The 20,586-nt window shown below is 39.1% G+C and overlaps 1 protein-coding gene across 2 annotated transcripts in view; it reads right to left on the bottom strand.

Moving 5' to 3' along the window:
- The window catches only part of LOC139473907 (uncharacterized), a 94,199-nt gene extending 77,858 nt beyond the window's left edge, over positions 1-16,341 (bottom strand). Inside the window, exon 1 of one of the 2 annotated variants that reach the window (XM_071256715.1) lies at positions 16,256-16,341. The gene's annotated coding sequence lies outside the window, so the exon portion shown is untranslated. Of the gene's footprint in view, positions 1-10,889; positions 10,944-16,255 lie in introns of those variants that run through there. The other variant, XM_071256722.1, reaches the window with a different exon arrangement.
- Positions 16,342-20,586: the final 4,245 nt, after the last annotated feature.

Raw genomic sequence — 20,586 nt, 5'->3', positions numbered from 1 at the left:
AATAACCATTATTATCTGCAAAAGGCGAAGTCTAACCTTAAAAACCGATGTGAGGATGCTTTATACACATAATCATCTAGTTCACAGGATCTCAGTGGTGGGCACAAGGCAAAGAAAGCCAATCAAAAAGCTAGCTACATTCTTGGAAACAGCTCTGATGGCATCTTTTGTTTGCAAGATGCTTATTTCTGTAGGTGCTATTATGTGTAGGTTACAACCTGACTTTGAGGTTTTGGTTCAAAATGTGAATCCTTGAGAGTGAAAACAATAGATACATATTAAAATGATATCAATAAATCTTTGGTGATGTAACACTACTCTCATGGGAGGGTCTTCAAAATGTTGATAAAAATCAAAGGCAGACAAAACCTGAGAACCCCAGGCATTTTAAAGGAATGCCTTGGGCATGGTGACAGAAAGCCCCGGGCATTCTAAAATGCCCAGGATTTCATGGATCTTGACTAACTTTGAGGTTTAACAACAAAATGAAGGCCCAGTAAAAACAAAATCTTTCTTACCCAGTTGTCTTTGAAAAGTCTGAACAGTTTGTCTAAATGTTAATTTCACTGTTCTTCCCATATCTTCGCGCATGATTTCCATTCATCCACTATATGTCACATTTCAGTATGAGGGATGCCAATCATTGCTGAATGTAAACGAGATATTTCAGAATTAATGCTTAATGGGGTTGACAGAATATAACTGTGGTAAATATGGTATATGATATGAATTAATATCCACATACTATCAAGTTAATTGCAATAAATTTGTCAAACATAATGTGAAATTATATTTAGTTTCCTTCTAAATGACGTCCTATATAAAGTCTGGACCAGACAAACCAGTGATAGATATGATCAACTTCTCCTGTCGTCAGGGCACAAGGACACACAATGAACTAAGTCACCAAGCCTGACCACCTTACAAGCATCGATGGCTGGGTGAGGTGAGGTGAGGTGAAATTGGGTTTAACGTCGCGTCCAAGATTATTATGGAGACGTGCATGCACGTGAGTGTGTGTGGCTGCTTGTACTTGTCCGGACTGATGACGGTTTATAGTGCTAGCTCACTGAGATACCATGCCGCAGTTTAACATGAATACCCCACTCAGACACAGAATACTGACTCCGAGCCGACCAGTCCTTGTTTTAGCCCCTTAATGCCGAGCGCCAGACAGGGTAACAACAAGTACCATCTTTAACGTCTTTTGGTATGACGCGGTCGGGGATCGAACCCCAGACCTTCCGCTCTCCGGGCAGGCGCTCTACCACTAGACCAATGAGGCGGTCTCGATGGCTGGGGACCAACTCACATGATAAACATGATTGACTGGAATGTGTTCATGGTAACCGAAAAACAAGACATAGGTTGTCGAACAACATATATATATACGGCTTAGATAAATAAAACATTTAACTACCAAGTAGGAAGGAACAATCAACGATATCGCAATCAAAGTTCTGTGATGCTCTGATTGTGGTATCTGATAACACCTGTTTGGATAATGATTGAATACTAATATTGACTGCACTGAAGCAGTGAGTAATCAGAGCCTAGTCTATCAAGCTGCCAAGGGCATTTCATGCCAGGGATAGGGTGGTCAGGCTTGCTGACTTGGTTGATGCATGTCATTGTATCACAATTGCGTAGATTGATGCTCATGATATCAATCACTGGATTATCTGGTCCAGACTTGATTATTTACAGACCGCTGTCATATAGCTGGAATATTGCTGAGTGCGCCGTTATACAACAAACAAACCATCAATAGACAACACTGATCATGTGGATCATGTTGACAGTGTTTTGTTGCATCACACACATGAATTCACATTGCTGGAGGGCCTAGAACATCACATAGGTAATAAATAATTTTTCTCAACATGAAGAAGACTTGTTTTACATCATGTATAAAATCTGTCATAGAACACACAACATACAATGTGAACTTCAACAGGGTGCAAGATCAGTGTGGAACACCGCAGGACAAACACCACACATCATCAGATGAAGTTCCCAAATGTCTGTACAATCATTATATCAAGTATCATGAAAAATGTTTTGTTTCCCAAAAGAGCAATGCCTCAAGTTTAACAACTCAAGCAGCTAGTTTTAACATCATTACAACTTGAGCATCATCGGAACAATCTTCAGCAGCACTGTCCTGGAGAAACATAACTCCCTACACTTCTCTCAGATGATAGATTGGTAGATATGATTTCTTCACAAAATCCTGCTCCTCAATGCATCTACATAAACAAAATGGAGACCAATCACATTCATCTCCTACATCCGCAATAAACAATCTAGACGAGCTGTCTCACTAAAAAACACTTTTTCCTCGAAATATTTCACAACATTCAAGCTATAAATATCAGTTTCTTGAGGTAGAGATAAGCCAAGAAGAAAGGAAGTTCTCAAACCAATTCCAGAAAATCCACAGGATGTTTGAGATACCATCTTGGCCTGCCTGACATATTAGGTGTCACCATCCCCTGCCAACAACCCACTGCAGCCATGGTGATGTGATTCCTCTCCCACTACAGCCACCATGTAACAAGTCGTCCTGCACTCTGTGTAGGGGAACAATCTGTTAATCAGGTGCTCACCACCGCAGCCATTACATAGTAACCTGGGCACACTAGTGGAAATTTCATCAATGTATTCTCTATTGGGCTGGAATCAAATTCCAGCACCAAAATCAATAAACTGAAAATACATCCATTATATTGGGCTTGAAATACAAATATTGAGATAGATTTTTTTTCCTTCCACTCATGTCTGAACATTTCCAATACAGCTGAACATGCATGATAATTCACATTTCCCAACCATGCAACGCAGAAAGCATTTTTGTACATCCCTGGAAACTGACAATGCCCTAACTTGAGCTACAAAATCAGGATTGCTTCTACAATACTAAGTTTAACATGTTTTCATTTATCCTGCGTTAACAAGTCCATAATAATTTGTTTCATATTTTATTATTACAACTGCTGTAATTCAGACACACTTACAGTACATGTGTTGTCTCATATGATCACAAGGCAGAGCTCCAGATATATTTTTGAGCAATTGAGTTTTTACTCTGGGGTTTCTATCTTAATTGGGTTATTACATTTTTCATTGGGTAACCAATATTTTTTCACTCATTTATTCATCACACTATTGAGTTTTTCCCAAAATTGGTGACATTTTAAGATTTTGAAAAAAAGAAATAATGTTTCAGATGTATATAACTGTTCTGAATATGTAAGCTTGACTCAGAAAGTAAAATTATCTCGTAATTGTGTTTCAGAAATTAGCTCCTTTGTACGCATGCTGAAAAAGCTTCATTGGGTATTACACGAGCTGTTTTTATACATTTGAGTTTTTTATTTATTGCTTGCATTTCTGTATGCAAGTTAACTGAAAGTAATTGGGTTTTAAAGATTTTGGGGGGTATTTTACGCAAATACACTGCTTATCTGTAGCTCTGCTAGGACAGTGAAGCTGTCATTGTAACCAGCTTCAGGAGTAGTATTTCATCTCAAAAATAGGGTAAGCGTAGTGAGTTCTATTCAATAAGGTCTCAGAATTACTCCGACCACATTATGGAAACCCGGAAGTAATCAAATCTTGACCAAACAAACAAGTGAGTGAAAGTATCAGGAACACTTCAAGTCACTGAGGCACCCTGACACACAGTCAGCCCAATCCCCCAGCCTGACCACCTGATCATCTCTCGGAAACTCCACAGGTCCACAGCATGGGATACTCACGCTACGGAGATCTACTACTCCCTGGACACCCCACGGGGACAGCAATAATGATGAATCAGGGTCCGCATCCAGTATGCATAAAATGTAGGGAATAGATGCAAACAAAAAAAATGCGTCCCGAAGGATACACGATAATATTCATTGCACCTACAGCGCATCAAGGGCAGTGACGTGTCTGTTATTTCATCCATCAATAATGACCGCTGTCTACATGATCATTGATTCATTCCAGGCTCTCAAGTAATTATCAAGATGTACATTACACTACACCATATCATACAGGGCCCTCATATTGCCTGCAAGGACCCTTAAAAGTTATCATTTAGGGCCCCCCGGACCCCTAGTTTTATAAGTCAAGGTAAAACTATGTGAATATAAATTAAAACATCAGCATGCCTACCTGCACTCTATGAATAGCACCAATAACATGTTACATGACATTTGTGATTAAGGCTTTCATTGTGTTCACTAACCGTGACTACACTATTGATTACTCCTATCATGATGGAGTACAGTACCTTGTCATAATCGGAGTTTCTGATGGGTAATTCAAATGAATTTAAACTGATATTCTGAACACACACATACAAATCAGTAATGCTGATCTAGTTTGTTTAAACAGACGAAGATCAAAGATAGATAATATATTATGAAACTCTGTATTCATTTGTAACAGCCCTCAATACCCAACATGATTTATCTGTGACTGAAAATGCTATCTACTGTAATCACTTCATGCTTATATAGGAAATTATAAACAAGGTCAGCACTGACATCAACGAATGCAACACAAAAGAGTGAGTGAGTGAATGATTTGGATTTAATGCTGCTGCCACAACGGAAAAACACAAAAATCAATGCAAGGGGGATACATAAAGGATTTAATGTATCAGCAAAAAATATTATCTCTGTAGAGATGAGGATTTAAGTTTCACAGATGAACACACTATCATACCTTTAAACATGGCAGCCTGCCATTATGTTAAGCCAGCATTAATTGAAATTTGTGAGTGTCTTGGCATTCTTTCTTCCACTAAAAGAACATTCAGAAGTCTCTTCTTTCATTTAGCTGACTCAAAGTTAATTATTTGTCATTTGGATTTTATTTCCTCAACCTTAGGTGTACATCTTTTTGAAAGATTTTAAGTGTTTTAGCTGTTGTATCTTTTGACATTCAGAAGCATAAACATGACAAACAACCTATTAGTGTACATAGAGAATCTCTTCAGTGTCTTTGAATACCAAATATATCAAGAACTGTTCATAAAAGTGGCACTTAAGTGGCACAACTAGAATGTGTTTTTACTCATAAACACAGATGTTCCCCCCCCTTCTCCTTTTTTGATACATTTGTTCAAGAAGTCACTATAAATATGTTTGGAAATAAAGAAAGTAGCAAAAAAATTACTTCTACAGAATTCTTTTCAAAATTTGGCTTATCTACGGTTTTATACGGTAATGCATTAATGAAGCATCACTACAGTTGATGCCATGTTGTCTCTTTATGGGAGATGAGCAGTTTGGATGGTAGATTGTATTGTGCTAGTAGATGTACCCATAATGAACAATCAGTAGCTTTAGGCTAAGTAGAAAGACTCTTGAGAGTTTCCAAGCTGTTCCCATGGAAACACAAGGAATAAAAAACTTAGAATTGAAAACTATGAAAAGGCAATAATTGAGCATGTGGTCACTGCACAGGTAGAGTTTCAAGCACAAATATTCATTAATTTGAGGGATATGGCTTGGAAACAAAGCACTGACTTGTTTGAGATGAAGTCCAAATTTTTAAAATGTGCCAAAATAAAATTAAGAAAAATTAAAAAATAGCAAAAGACACCAGTTAATGGCATAAGCAATGCTACTTTATGCATATGCCAAGTTTCATTGAAAAACATGGAACGGTTTCAAGTTATGGTTCGGAAGGGGATGGGAACACCGACACTTAAGGGAATTAATCAGAATTTGATGTAGAATCTTCAAAATTAGAACATTACTAACATAGAGTTATTTCAAGAGAAGAGCCAGTGATTCCAAGGAGGACATTTCAATGAGCTGTGCCCTAAGGATACAAAATGCTGAACATGCAGACGGGTAATTTATTTTTTGCATGCTTACATAATCATTTACAGTGTAAACTTAACAGATAAGTGATGATATATACTAGCCACATAAAGAAACTGTGCACGGAGAAAATATATTCTGGATTGAAATACACCACAGCAAGAACAAAATGATGCAGACACTGTAGCAGCTGAATGATCGGACCATTAGAAAATGTCAACGGGACCTGAACAACATCTGTTACGATGACGTCAGAAGATCAAAATGGAGTAGGGGGTCAAACGTCAAAGTCACAAAGTCAAAAACGGGTATGACCACCCTGTGAGTGAATCACAGCAGTGCTTCGGCGATGCATGGAGTCCACCAAATGGGCATGGAAGGCCTGGGGAATGGCCTGCCATATCCTCCTCAAATCCTGTGCCAAGTCACGGACGTTATCTGGAGGATGTGGAAGACGATGCAGACGGCGCTCCATTTCATCCTACACATGCTCTATTGGGGAGAGATCTGGAGAATTTGCAGGCCATGGCAGTAACATGACATTGTTATGGTGAAGGAAATCCATTGAGACCCTAGCCGTTTGAGCCATGTTGAAATGTCAATCCTGGGCCATGACGTTGCAAGAAAGGAATGACCACAGGCCTCAGAATCTGATCTCTGAAGCCAACACCGGTGAGATTGCCCTGAACAACCACCAAAGGGGTTCGGTGCAGTGCTGTTATCCTACCCCAAATCATCACAGAGCCACCTCCAAAACGATTCCTCTCCACAATACAGTTGCATGCATAACGTTCTCCCAAACGCCGGTAGACGCGTTGGCGCCCGTCACTGTGGGAAATGTTGAACCTCGATTCATCTGTAAAGACAACATTTCTCCACCATATTCGAGGTTGACTCGATGACGGTGTGTTAGGATGGGATGTATGGCAGGGTGTCGTGGTTGAATCCCGTACTGACGTAAACGATTCCTGACAGTGTTGGGATGGATACGGCGCAGTCCAGGAATCATCTGTGACGTTGTTACTGCCATTTGGAACCTGTGTCGGAGATGTGTAACTCAAATCCATCTGTCCTCTCTTGGCATCGTTACTCGGGGACGCTGTGTTGAAACCTATATTTCATATATTAGGTGGCTAGTATATTTGATAGCAAATGACACTCAGGTGAGATTCTATTCATCATCCCAGATCCTTCTTTCAACTTTTTCAGTTTGTAAACAGTTATAACCAGTGTCTTGAGTGTAAAAGGTCCACAAAACCAGTTTCAGTTGGTAGAGATACTAGAGATGTCATTTGATTGTGACATCATGGTAACCAATGACATCATAATGATCTGCAATGCATTGTGACGCTATAGAAGATAATGCTTGGGTGAGACATAGCCCTATCTGCAAGGACGTTAAACATAAACTCTGGGTTTCATGGTCACGAATCATTCTCATGTTATCAACACATGTAACTTCAGGGTTAGAAACTAACAGTTTTTGTCCACTAGTCCTTATAATGATAACATATAGCAAAACTCTTAAAATGGGCCAATTTCTACTAGTCCTTACTATTGGGCAGTTTGGTAAGGACTACAGGACTAGTGCCAATTTCTAACGCTAAACTCCATGGGCTGTGTGTTCCCCTATCCCCCTTGTTTAGAGGATGCGGGAGGGGGAGACTTCAGCTGAAGTGTATCCTCCCCAGAGGAAGGGAAGGAGAGCAAGAAGAGACCTTATTAGTGAGGCAGACACACCTTTGTTGTGCTGATACGGCAATATTAGAAATTGATAGGCCACTAGCAGTATGCTAGTAAACCTTCTTGAGGTATAGCTAGCTCTGATGGCTACTACACTTTAACCATGTTAACAGGCATTACTATGACAAATAACAGAACAAATTCTGAGCTGATTTGCTTCCGTTATTCACTAATAGTTTGGACAGGGTCCAAGTCTTGCTAGATAGCGAGTTTGGCGAGTTACACTGATGGAACTGAAGAAAATGATGAATAGAGACACATGCAATTTGTATTTCTTTTTCATGTCAACATTTCTGATTTTCAACAACAACAAAAATATTTTAAATTATGACATAACTGTTCACTATACAAATGGATACAGTTACAGAGAATAACACATGAAATGTCAGAGATCAGACACAGGAGTGAGTGAGTGAGTGAGTGAGTGAGTGAGTGAGAACCACACATCATGTTATCATCTCTACATATCCTCTTGCAGGCAACGCTTTCAACTAGCAACAACCAAACAAAATTACCAATTTGCCAGAAGTGTAGAAGATCATTCATGCGGTGTTTCACAACCCCTTCTAGGTAACCCAATATTAACCTCAATTAATGCAAACATTTTCACAATCAAATCAACTGGAAAAGCAATTTAAGTTACCTTGGCTACCACTCGCAGCATGTTGGCATTATCTCCATAATGCCCCCATATAAGTCTTTTAACATCTGGTTTCTACTCACAATTTGGAGATTAATTTTCAACATGCTCAAGTTGAACAGACTTTATCAGGACATGCAGACTCAGCACTCCCTGGCTTTATTGGCTGGTTTTGTTTGCAGCACTTTCAGATTAATGTCAAACAACAGCCATGATCATGGTGATGGCACACATTGAACTCTCTCACAGTTTATGTTTTCTTCAAATATCCAACTTGGAGGCCTCATTCGTTGTAATTTCCTGTGGATTTTTAAATTCATACAAGTGCCACTATCTACTCTCTATCATGTAAGTGCCACATCTACTCTCTATCATACAAGTGCCACATCTACTCTCTATCATGTAAGTGCCACTATCTACTCTCTATCATACAAGTGCCACCATCTACTCTCTATCATACAAGTGCTACTATCTACTTTCTATCATACAAGTGCCACATCTAGTCTCTATCATACATGTGCCACTATCAACTCTCTATCATACATGTGCCACTATCAACTCTACATCATACATGTGCCACTATCAACTTTCTATCATGCAAGTGCTACTATCTACTCTCTATCATACAAGTGCCACATCTAGTCTCTATCATACATGTGCCACTATCAACCCTCTATCATGTAAGTGCTACTATCAACTCTCTATCATACAAGTGCCACATTTAGTCTCTATCATACAAGTGCCACATCTACATGATCTACTCTCTATCACACATATGCCACCATCTACTCTCTATCACACATATGCCACCATCTACTCTCTATCATGTAAGTGCCACTATCAACCCTCTATCATGTAAGTGCCACCATCTACTCTCTATCATGTAAGTGCCACTATCTACTCTCTTTCATACAAGTGCTACTATCTACTTTCTATCATACAAGTGCCACATCTAGTCTCTATCATACATGTGCCACTATCAACTCTCTATCATACATGTGCCACTATCAATTTTCTATCATGCAAGTGCCACTATCTACTCTCTATCATACAAGTGCTACTATCTACTCTCTATCATACAAGTGCCACTATCTACTCTCTATCATGCAAGTGCTACTATCTACTCTCTATCATGCAAGTGCCACTATCTACTCTCTATCATACATGTGCCACTATCAACTCTCTATCATACATGTGCCACTATCAATTTTCTATCATACAAGTGCCACTATCTACTCTCTATCATACAAGTGCTACTATCTACTCTCTATCATACAAGTGCCACATCTAGTCTCTATCATACATGTGCCACTATCAACCCTCTATCATGTAAGTGCTACTATCTACTCTCTATCATACAAGTGCCACATCTACATGATCTACTCTCTATCACACATATGCCACCATCTACTCTCTATCACACATATGCCACCATCTACTCTCTATCACACATATGCCACCATCTACTCTCTATCATACAAGTGCCACCCTCTACTGTCTATCATAGATAGTGCCACATCTACTCTCTATAATACAAAGGCCACATCTACTCTCTATCATACATGTGCCACTATCAACTCTCTATCATGTAAGTGCCACCATCTACTCTCTATCATACAAGTGCCACATCTACATGATCTACTCTCTATCATACAAGTGCCACCATCTGCTCTCTATCACACATATGCCACCATCTACTCTCTATCATACAAGTGCCACCCTCTACTATCTATCATAGATAGTGCCACTATCTACTCTCTATCATACAAGTGCCACACCTACTCTCTATCATACAAGTGCCACATCTATTCTCTATCATACAAGTGCCACCATCTCTCTATCATGTAAGTGCCACCATCTACTCTCTATCATACAAGTGCCACATCTACATGATCTACTCTCTATCATACAAGTGCCACCATCTACTCTCTATCATGTAAGTGCCACCATCTACTCTCTCTCATACAAGTGCCACATCTACATGATCTACTCTCTATCATACAAGTGCCACCATCTACTCTCTATCATACAAGTGCCACATCTACATGATCTACTCTCTATCATACAAGTGCCACCATCTACTCTCTATCACACATATGCCACCATCTACTCTCTATCATACAAGTGCCACTATCATCACTATATCATGCCATTATCTACTCTCTATCATGTAAGTGCCACCTTCACACATTGAACCCATGTTGGGAATCGAGCCCGGGTCTTCGGCGTGACGAGCGAACGCTTTAACCAGTAGGCTACCCGACCACCCCATCCACAGTAGAGATAAATACTAATCATTTCAAACCGGTGGTTTATGGAAAAACTAGTTTTAGAAGAAACACTCCAGATTTGCATTGTTTTAGTAATTTGTTACTCTGGAACTCAAATCAGTAATGAGTCAAATCAAATAATCAGTCTGATTCCCATTTGTAATCTTTCATTCGCCACTTAAATAGTCATTATTTGCTTGGAACACCAACAGAGCCCGTAGAACCATGCATGTTTCGCTCTCTGTTCCAGAAGGCAGCAAGAACAGTAAAGACAGACTGGAGACATCCTCTGCCCACATCAACTCGGCCAGCAACAGCAGCGCCAACAGCCTGAAGGGCAACGCCAGCAGCAGCCCCTGCCCTTCCCCCCAGTCCTCCACAGCAAGCCTGGACAGCACCCCCTATTATACATACATCTCTGGCTTCTTCTCGGCTGTCTGACACTGGCCGCTAGGGCTCACTACATGCCATGAGTCGATTTGCCCGCTAACGCAACTGAGCATGACAAGAGACTCGGCTACCGTCTGTAAAGACAGCATAAATATACTTGGAGGCAATATTTGTTTTATGCATTTTTGAACACTGACTGGTTACCCGATTTCGACAAAGGGCGTATGTTAATTAATTTCTTCAGTCTAAACAAACAGACACAAAAAAAAAACGGCGGAAGCTCATCAGATGTTTTCATTTTGAAATACCCCTCATGGTTATAGTTTAATAATATTGAAAAAATAGTATCCCAGCAGTGAAAGCATTTTCGGCTTTCGGATTGCGTGGATAATACAATTACTACTCCCTTGTTGTCATCCACGTTTTCTGCTTACTTACTTATATTGGAGATTTAACATGCGCTTTCCGACTGCAAGCGTATGTCACACACAGACCCGGCCAGTCCATTTAATGTGTTTTGAAAAGGGGAAAAGTGAGTTTGTGCAACCCAGGAGGGGGGCTTAAGTGGTTGCTTATATAGTAATTTTGAAATTTTGAGATTTGGAATGAATGCCAAGAGTGGGTGGAGGACGAACTAAGGGAGCTGTGTGTGTTGGGTGGTTGTTAGATTAGGTAGTTTTAGTTTTAATATTTTATTTGGGGTTTAAATGCGACTAATTAGTCCTGTTTTAATTAGGTATATGCCTAAGGCTTTGAATTTTTTGTAATTTATTTTGTGGATTTAGGATTGATTCTAGTGTAAGTGCGGTTTTAAGATTTAGGGTGGTCTGTAGTGTTGTTCGGTGTGTTTGGTAGTGTGTGCAGTGAATGAGTACGTGTTGTGGTGTTTCTTGTTTTTTGCAATGTGGGTAGTTTCCTGTTGTGTGTAGATTAGCTATTTTACGATGATTATTCAGTTTGGTGTGTCCTGTTTGTAGTTTAGTAATTATTCTGTCAATTGTTTTGGATGGGTGTAGTATTTTTAGTTTAGTTAGTTTTTTTTTTAGTACTTTCCTGATTTGGCTATTTGAGTTTTGGTATATATTTTGCCATTTTTTGTGGATTTTTTGTTTAGTGACACTTTTGATTTCTGATTTTGAGCTCGGATAATTTTGCTGCTTTATCTGCGTTTTCATTTCCAAAGATTCCTACGTGGGCGGGGATCCAAATGAACTCTATTTGTTTACCTGCCTTAGTTAAAATTGTTGGAGCTTTTGATTATTTGATTTATTAGTTTGGGGCGGTTTTTAGTGTTATCATTTTTGAGGGCTTGTAGTCCACTGAGGGATTTGGTTAGGATGAGGATTTTTTGGTGTTTTTTAGATTGCTGATTGTGTAGTGCTGAGGCCATGCCCATGAGTTCGGCCTTCAATATGGATTGGTTGTTTGGGAGTCGGTAAGATTGGGTGTTTTTTGGTTGGTTGTGCGATGTGGACTCCGAAACCTGTGTGTTTTGAGATCGGATCTGAGGATCCATCTGTGTATATGTGACACCAATTTGGACGATTTTTTGTGTATGTATACTAGTATGGTATAACCCTACACTATGTATTTGTTGTCATTCACTTGATGCTCAGTTGATGAGTTTATTACAGGTATAATTACTGGTAAAGGTTCCTGTTTGGCATTTCTTGTGTCTGGGGTAATTATTCAATCTAAATCCAGGTTTGAAGTGAGGTGAAATGTGTGTTATGTAATATGCACGTGGCAGCCCAGCAAGAGATAAATGATCAGTTGAATTACTTTTTTGTAAATCAATGGATCATTCCTAGCCATCAAAGGATTAACAGAAAATATGTTGATTGATTTATCACTGTTATCTTGCACAGTGGATATGTCTAAAGTAAGTGTTAACATGTCTAGGTTTACTAAAGCAAAGGGAATACACTCATCTCATGGTGTGAAGCGCCGACATAATTTGTTCAAAGGGTAAACCAATAACACGTTGATTGATTGCTTATTGTTATCTAACTAATCTTTTTTAAGAACCGTGGACATTATGAAAATGTCAGCTGACCTTTGAGACTTGACACCTATGTGAAACAACTGAAACAAACAAAGTGATCAGTTGAGAAATGAACGCGGGTTATAATATCCCGAAATGATATATACATTTTAAAATATTTGATTGTTAGAGAGACGTGACATTGAATGAGTTTCTTTGTACAGCTGCAGACAGGTGGGATATTGTTCCTTTATGTGGATATTCACATAACCCCCTTCTTTTAAATCAAACTATGGCCACAGCTGTTCAATTATTTTGCACTGGTCTTGTTTACCCTTAATAGGTTGTCAAGGACAACACCACAGATGTTGCACACATTGATACAAGTAACTGACAGAGCATCCAACACTGATAACTATTATCATTGACTTGGCCAGTCCTTGTTTTAGCCCCTTAACGGTGAGCACAAGGCAGGGTAACAACAAGTATCATCTTCACAAAGATTGAACTGCCAAACTTTCACTTTCTGAGCAGATGCTCTATCTACTATGTCATAGGGGCAGTTTGTAGGAATACAAGTTTGCTACCAGTTAAAATCTTGGTTGATCTGCTGCTCCATGGCACATATAGAAACAATTCAGTTCCCCTCACCAAAGCATTTGTCATATCACTTTTGAGTAAGTTTGGTTAAACACCACATCAAACACTATTTCAGTTATAACACCTTGTATCAGCCTTAAGTGATGCACGACTTAAATATTTCACACCCACAACAGGGTTAGAACTAAACCCAAAAACTTTACTAGCCCAGGTCAAGATAAAATGCCCTTGTAATGTTAAAACAATGGGGAAATCTGGAAGTCTGTACTAGCCCTGGGTAAGTGGGATAGTGTTAATGCTGGACCCCGTACGAGCATGAGTATGGTACTGACAAACCTAGAAACAAAACCAGGGTGAGTGAGGGATTTGAACCCATGACCATCCTTGTGACACACCTAAGGGACACAACTCTGCAACTAGGACACCTGTGTTCCTTTTAAAGTCCTAAAAGGAACTTCCCAATTCCTTGATTTCCGCTCCACAAACTTTAAACATTACAACACTTTGGGTTATTTTGACACAGTGTATTGTTCACATGTTGCCCAACTGGCTGCAATCTAATATGTATCACAATGCAAACTATTATCATGACAAGGGGTCTGCCCTTTGGAATGTAAGTGTGCCAACAAGTAAAACACTCTTGATCAATGAATGATTCTTTGTTCTTGTGACTCATGGAAATCATGTATAACAATTCCATATAGACAGGTGGTGTGAAATTAGTGTCAATGACCTGAGTGTTGCTCCTCAATTTCATATTATCACTACGATTGTTGCAAGTCTATATTAAAGTATGCTAATTTTAACATATGATGACTTATGACAGACGTGGCGCTAAGGTAATTTTGTAGAACCCTGGATCATAACTTGGAATGAATCCTCAAAAAATGTAATTTGACCATGAACTAGATAACAAGCAGTAGTAATTTAGAAAGTTATAAGAAGCCAGAAACTAGTATATAATTTTGTTCCATCTTGTAAGCTCGACTCAGCTCATAATAGTCACATAATAACACTATATTCTACTGAAAATGCGGCCAAGAGCCATGTGCAGGCTAGTATAGTCTTAAAGGTTTTTGGAACAAACTGGATCTGGATTATCTAAACATGCTAAATGTCATATAATTTAAGGCCAAGAAAGGAATTCCTGTAGAAAACAAACATCATTAGCAGTGATGATCATGATGATAACCAATCACCTCCATCACTTCAAATGTATAAACTGAATCACAAGAATTTATAAACATGTTTAGTTAAGTACTGATCCTTCAATGCAGTTTTACATGAGTAATTACAGTTTAACAGCCACTAAGTAAAAATGGCACCATATTGCCTGGATTCGACAAACATGGAACTTTTTCCGTAAGAATATGGCAGCTATCCTTTCGTGCCATTTCAGTAACATTACATAACAGTAAGATATGTACATGGACAAATAATGTAAAGCATTCAGTTTTCAAGATAGGAACCAAAGCTTACGATTGCTAATAGAGAAGGGATGCTAGGAAAATATACCAAGTGTAGACTTAATTTCCTTTGCTTGTAACAAGAATGATCCAGCACATGGCCAATAACTGTAACATAGCAGTGTAATATTACAATGTAATCTGTTACAATCTGTTTTTGACTGACACAAGGAAACATTGCCAAATCTATAACTCAGCATAATACGTCGGTAACTTCAAGTTTTGACCAATTCAGTATTTCATACAAAAGAAAGACTTTTTGTTCAACTTCATGCATATTTTATTGTAAGATCATAAAGATGATGAATGTGATGAAAAAAGTATGAATGTTGAAATGTAATGCATGCTAGTGCTAATGTAGTATATGAGAAATGAAAGCACAGCAAAAAGAAATTACAAATTTGATTGAAAGATGTGACTGAGATATGGTGAAAACATATTCACAACATAGCATGACCAATATTATTATCCATTTGGAACTGCCCGTTCATGATACTAAGATCAGAATGGATTGCTTGATCTTACAGAGAACTTAACAGCCACAACACTTATTGGCTGATAACAAAATCACCCTGGTATTAGCTCCTATGGAAGGTATGTCAGATCTTCAAGGAGAGAAGTTTCACGTCAGAATAACAGACCTGATTATTATGAGATTGCATAATCTGCATGCACTAGTGAGTGAGTGTGTATGGTTTTATGCCGCTTTTAGCAATATTCTAGCAATATCACAGCAGGGGACACCAGAAATGGGCTTCACACATTGTACCTGGGTCTTCAGCGTGACGAGCTAACGCTTTAACCACTAGGCTACCCGATCACCCCTTCTGCATGCACTAAACTTGCCTCAGCTATTATAGTGTGTGGGACCTTATCTTCTGTACATGGGATGTATGTGCAGAACACAGAACACAGAACACAAACAAATAAAAAATATGTAACAGTATCGCAGACCTCTGACATTGGTCGTGACGTTTCGGATAATTGAACACTAGATTTTAGAAAAATGATTAGCCTATTGACACGAGGCCTGGTCCACAAAATAAATTAAAGCAAACATCGACATAATGCAAATATGTACATGTACGGATCAAAAACATAAAGAGAGATCAAACCACCATATTTCCAAGGTTACAATGTGCTTAAATAACAGTAGCAACCTACTTGCAGAACAAACAGTTGTCAAAATGTCAGAAATTTGACAGCAGACGAATCTCAGAATGAAGGTAAACACGTTCTGTTTTCATTAACGTTTCGTGGCTCAAACTATAATATATTTAACTACAGCATGCACAAACTTCGAGATTAAAATATAAAGCATACGTGAACATAGTTATTACCTGCAACACTGCGATCACAACTGTATAAACAACTTATTTTGACAGGTTTGCACATGGATTTATCATTGTCTAGTGGTGGTCGCCATATTTAAAAGCCGTAACTGGTCGATAAAGTGCTCCAAGCGGGTTCATACTACTAGTCGATAAATTCGGAACACGTGCGAGTCTGTGCAACCAAGCTGTGTTAGTGAAATGTAAAAAAAATACTGTTCGGAACATATCACGGAATATGATTGTGATGTAAAGTCATCATTTGAACTTTAGTTTAAATTTTAGTATTATTTTAATAAACTATTTCTTACTGACATTGGCTGTAAAGATAATTTTCGATGCGCTGTAGGACATGTAGGAATCATAAATGTAGAGTGATCCACGAACTAGTTTTGAATTACTGGTATATTTATAAAAAGTGCGTACTACCTCAGTACCATTCATATTGAGCTGCGGCATGGTATCTCAGTGGGTTAGGTGACGGTAAAACCGCCCCCGTGTAACTTGTATTTATGAGTGCGGGTTGAAACAATAATCGCTGGTATTGTATACAGAAATGTACCCCAGCTAAAATCAGAAAACAGAAAGGTACCCGGTACCCTAAACGGCGGACGAGTCCATATTCCTCCACCCCAAACCGAAACCGGTTTATGTTCTGGTTCCCCTGATGACGATATCGAGTGCATGCTGGATAATGTTGTGCATCGTGCAATATTAGAATAATGTACGTATAAGTCACAGTGTTTGCTCGCTTTTTTATCTAGCAGACTGGAATGCATCTCATACAACAGTATGACAGTTCAGACCCATTTTGGTAAGTAAATACCGAGAGAAAAAATATGCAACGCCTACTGCGGTGTTGAATTTTACCGCGGTTTGGCATTCAGGGCGTCTTGAACGTATACGTATTAAAGCGTTCCATGATTCCATGAACTGGTTCAGCGCGTTGCGCAAAACGGCCTACGGCGTAAAGGTCAGGTGAATTGGGGGTTAACGTCACATTCGTTTGAGTGAGTGAGTTGTGTTTAACGCCGCTTTTAACAGTATTCCAGTTATCCCACCACCACCACCACATTCGTTTGAAGTATGCATGCACGTGTTTGTGGCTGCTTGTACTGGTCCGGACGAATGCCGATTTTATAGTACAAGTCCACTGAGATACCATGCCGCAGTGTTAACATGAATACCCCACTCAGACACAATATACTCCGAGCCGACCAATCCTTGTTTTGACCCTTCAATTCCGAGGGCAAGGCAGGGTAACAACAAGTACCATCCTTAAAACGTCTTTTGGTATGACGCGGCCAGAGATCGAACCCCAGACCTTCCGCTCTCCGGGCGGACGCTAGACCACGGAGGCGGAATGGACTCTGCATGCTTTTGGCTGGGGTACATTTCTGTGTAGAGAAATGTTTCTGGGTTACATATCTGTAAGACTTGTGCCGACAACGACCCCTTCAGCCCGACACAGGCAATTACCCAACTCAATATCCAAGAGGGTATCCTGGGTGAGAACTCCAGTACGTGTACATGCTTGTCTAAAATGAGAATTGTATGTTAACAAATTGTGACCTGGCTGAAGACAATTAATGTTCCCCGATGGCGCGAAACGTTGCTCAAGTTGTCAACCACTTGTTTGCCAACCACAGACTCAATTATTTAAAAGCCTCCGCTGGAAGATTTATAACTGTGAACCACTTCCACTCACTCCCTTCGTAAATCTAACGTAGACCATTATCAACATCTTCCCAACAGAATCATTCAGCAGGTCACAGTTCAAAGATGAAAATAGCTCCAATTTTGAAATTCAGCCAGCTCCTGTTACCGATGCTTGGATTCACCAGCTGTCACTGGGAAGAGCTCGTTATCCGCCAATATATAATAGTTGCCCGTAGTTAGTTTCAGTTGACAACAGGGTGCAACAGCTGCTAAAGTTGGCCATTGAAAATAACGGACGTGATTAATGACGCTTAACATATGACACCCTGGTTACTTGGATGACGCCATGGACCGTCAATGTCGAACGTAGCTGACGGATCCACGGGGAGAATAGATACTGAATACTTCACGCATGGGGATCGATACACAGTAGCAGTAATGACGAGATGTTTTATGGACGACAACTTTATTGGTTTATGATGCAACGTTTACACATATATCCTTAAATCGTTGTCACGTAAGATTAAGGATCTTATACCAAAACGCTGGGATAAGGGGGCACGGGTGGCCCAGTCGTCTGAGGCACCGCGATTCGCTCTGCAGAGTTGCTTCCCTTGGGCACACCAGAAACCTATGATTGTGGATTCGAATCCCGGTTCGCCCCGATTATGTTTCTAGGTTTGTCAGCATCATACCCGTGCTCGTGGGTTTCACCGAAGTGGTAAACGTCTAAGACCTGCATCACTTCTGGCTTTCCTTCCAGATTAAGCTGACACGCCGTGATATAACTGGAATACTGTTAAAAGCGGCGTTAAGCCCAACTCAAACACTCACTCACACTGGGATAAAGAAGTCCATAAAATAGCTTGTCTTTACTGTTACTTACCAACTTCTAAAAATGCAAATCAACAGTCTAATACACAGTTTTCAGGGATCGGTTGGTCACAATGGTGTATCACATACAATGATAGACTTGCAGATGACAGTCGGAACCATGGTCACGGGGGACCAGTCTTCTGTACAACATGAGTAATCATCAGGTTATATAATCAACTTGTATTAACCAAGATTAATGACATCTTCAAGGTGTATTATCAGCCTTTAGTAACCTTGATTAATGGTGTCATCAAGTTATACTCAGCTTGTATTGACTAAGATTAATGACATCTATTTATATCATCTTTTATTAACCAAGATTAATGACATCTTCAAGGTGTATTATCAGCCTTTAGTAACATTGATTAATGGTATCATCAAGTTATATACTCAGCTTGTATTGACTAAGATTAATGACATCTATTTATATCATCTTTTATTAACCAAGATTAATGACATCTTCAAGGTGTATTATCAGCCTTTAGTAACATTGATTAATGGTGTCATCAAGTTATACTCAGCTTGTATTGACTAAGATTAATGACATCTATTTATATCATCTTTTATTAACCAAGATTAATGACATCTTCAAGGTGTATTATCAGCCTTTAGTAACATTGATTAATGGTATCATCAAGTTATATACTCAGCTTGTATTGACTAAGATTAATGACATCTATTTATATCATCTTTTATTAACCAAGATTAATGACATCTTCAAGGTGTATTATCAGCCTTTAGTAACATTGATTAATGGTATCATCAAGTTATATACTCAGCTTGTATTGACTAAGATCTCTGACATCAAGTTATATAATCAGCTTGTAGTAACTAAGATTAATGACACCCAGTTACATGGTTCGCTTGTATCCAGTTATATAAGTAAGATTAATGGCATGAAGTTATATAATCAGCTTGTTTTGAAAATACAAGACATATAAGATTAATGATAACAAGCCATATAATCAACTTGAATTGGCTAGGATTAATGACATCAAGTTATTTCCGCAGCTTGTAGTAACTCAAATTAATGACATCATCAAGTTATAAAAGGATTCCATTCATATACTTTCACCGTTATTTTGCCTTTTCCTTCCAATGGAATCTGTTTCGTCAGATATTCGAGACTGAATTTTCTCTGGTGTTGACGTTTTATATTTATTAACCTATATTATAATCAATTTATATCATCAGCTTGCAGTTGCGAAGATTATCTTGAAGTTATATACTCAGTTTGTAGTCACATAATTATGATTACCAAATACACTGGTAACAGGCTCCAGAAGATCCAAAACACTGCCGCAAGGATTGTAGCAAAGTCACGCGTAAGAACACACATATGCCCAGCGTTACGATCTCTTCACTGGCTGCCTATTACAATCTGAACTGACTTCAAGTTGCTAACCCTTACGTACAAGTGTGTAAATGGAACAGCTCCATCTTATCTCAACGACCTTGTCCATGTGTACCCCGCATTTAGGAACTTGCGGTCTGGAGACAAACTTCAGCTGGTCACTCACACATGTAAACTTACATCATTTGGTGCCCCAACTTTTCAAGTAACTGCTGCATAAAAATGTAATGGTCTTCCAATTGCCCTCAGAACGGCCCCATCGAGACTTAAACCATTTTTGTTTGATAGCTCGGCTGTTTAACTCTTCTTTACATATGTATGTGTATTGTCAGCACTTCGAGCATGCTTTGGTGCGTGGAAGTTGGCGCATTATTATTATGTACAGATTAAAATAAAACAATACAGCAAAGAGGATTTGGGTGACCCTGGCAGTCAGGCTGGTTAGGCTAAT

The sequence above is a fragment of the Haliotis cracherodii genome, unplaced genomic scaffold, assembly GCF_022045235.1.
Source record: "Haliotis cracherodii isolate W230 unplaced genomic scaffold, xgHalCrac1.p SCAF_1, whole genome shotgun sequence".
Taxonomy (NCBI): Eukaryota; Metazoa; Mollusca; class Gastropoda; order Lepetellida; family Haliotidae; genus Haliotis; species Haliotis cracherodii.
The sequence above is the reverse complement of the archived record's forward strand: the minus strand, read 5'-3'. Positions and strand labels throughout refer to the sequence as shown.